Raw genomic sequence first — 2,265 nt, 5'->3', positions numbered from 1 at the left:
CATGACCAGACCTCTCATGCAATGCTTTCAATTGTTTATGGAATTTATTTCAACCTGCCCCTCGACTACGCACAACTTATCTTTGAAGACATGATTGGACTAATCAAGAAAAAGTGCACGACACAGAGGGGTGAGAAGTCGAAAGTAAGGGCGCAAAAGAAGGCCAAAGAAGACCTCAACCATCCAAACTTAATTCTACAGAGGTTCTTTGGCCTAGTCTTTGGGGAATTGATCGCAGAGAAGCTACCCTCTGCCGAGCCTAACGCCAGACTGTATCCTTTTAAGGAGTTCCATCCGACAGAGCATGAGCTAGGGTACAAAATCCCCAGACCTCTATCTAAATCCATGCTCAAATACCTTAGTCATGAAGATAGGAAATCATACAGACGTGGATTTAGGAGGCCAGAACCGGTCCCTGAAACCCCTCCACACATAGGAATCCTTTTAGGAGAGAGTTGAAAAAATGAGGGTCGAGGGAAGACAGGAGGAGCCAGCAGAGGCTAGACAGCGGTATTCCAGAGGTTGGACGAGTTGAAAAGCTTGTTCACCTCTCTATCATCGACAGAGGCCCTTGCTCCAATAACAGAGGCTCTTAAGGAGTTGACATCTACAACGTCAGAACTCAAGGCAACACTTTCAACTCTTCAAAGCTCTGTAATTCATAAAAACAACCTCGCAGAAGCCTTCAACGCTCTGTCACTCAACCCCTCTTCAATCCAGAAGTTGAAGACAGAGTTATCAGAGGTGGCCGCCCAGTTTGCTGCTGATTTCATCTCTGCAGGCTACACAGACTACTCCATGTTCAAGGACGAGATCAAGAACATGTTCTCCTCTGCGGTCACATATGGTATTGATACCAAATCCTCCAGGGCAAACATCAACCATCTAGCCACTCGTAGAGATCTAGATGCAATGGTTGAAGCCCTAGGAGATATCGTGAGCAAACACACAGATCAACTTCTCAAAGAAGCCCGAGCTTCCAACCAATCAATTAGAGACTGCACTTCAAAGCTCGTCAAAGAGGGTGACGCCTTCAGAAGCGAAATCTATCGAAGTCTCTCTAAAATGAAGTGGGCCTCAGACATCGACATAAACAACGCTTCTGTGCATGCATAGTTGGTGATCGAAAAAATGGAGAAGGCGGCTACCAGAATCTTAAGGCGATTGAAGAAGGCTCCCCTCATTACATGCAAGGCAGAAGCCACCAAAAACCCCTGACGATCAAGGAGGTGATGACCATGATCATCATGAGGGGGAGAAGAAGACGGAGAAGAAAGCTGAAGAGCCAAAGAAGACTACCTCTGCCAAACCACTAAATATAGTGGACTCTATAGAATCCCTGTTCTCAAAAGACAAAGCACCAGAGCCTAAGGGGAAAGGCAAGGGCAAAGTTGTAGAGGAGTTGCCACAGAGGGAGTTGAGCTCTGAAACTCCACAGGAGATAAACGAAGAAGAGTATGACGACCCAAAACTCGTTCAAGCATTAAAGGCGTCTTCGGCAGAGGCTCAAGGAAGAAAGGGCAGAGCCCCTATCCCCAGAGCTGGAGAAGGCTCATCCTCCAAGATGGCGAAGGAAGAAATGTCCACGGGTACGTTCGGCGCTCTGTTAGGAACTGTCAAACCTATCCTAGCAGAGGGGTCTACCTAGAGGCCGATTCTAGAAGAAGAAGAAACCAGAGTGCCAGAATCTGCCACAGTGAGAAGGGTGTATGAGATCTTTGATTCGATGAGCAAAATCCCTACGAAGAAGGTACGTACAGAGCCTGTAACCACTGTGGAGGAGATTCTGCGGTGGTGCTACTCTGTCGTAGACACAGAGCCCCCTTACGATTCAGAGCTTACAGGTATACCCTCTGCAGCTGCAAAGTTTCACTTCTCAAAGCTTACAAAGCCACGCGAGCAGGTCTTCTCAGAGAACGTGATAACCTCTCTTCAAACAATATCTCCAAGAACGATGCTGAAGAAGACCATGCTCTATGCTCAATATGTGGTGAAGAGGGACGACGGCAACCTATACACGTTTACAGATGCTGACCTCCACAACCTCTGTGTATTTGACTTGATCTTCATTCACAAAATTCTTAACAAATACATAGAGAGGAGGTCAAGCTATTCTATATCGCTCAGAAGGCTAATCGAAGTTATGCGCGCTCAAGTGAARTACTACAGCCAGAAGGACTTTGATATCGCGATGAGGTTGGCCCAAACAGAATTGAAGATTTCCCCTCCGAAGAACAGGCCAAGTTGGCTACTTAGATGTCATCC

This window comes from Cynara cardunculus (assembly GCF_001531365.2).
Source record: "Cynara cardunculus var. scolymus isolate 2C chromosome LG 2, CcrdV1, whole genome shotgun sequence".
Lineage (NCBI taxonomy): Eukaryota > Viridiplantae > Streptophyta > Magnoliopsida > Asterales > Asteraceae > Cynara > Cynara cardunculus.
The sequence above is the reverse complement of the archived record's forward strand: the minus strand, read 5'-3'. Positions refer to the sequence as shown.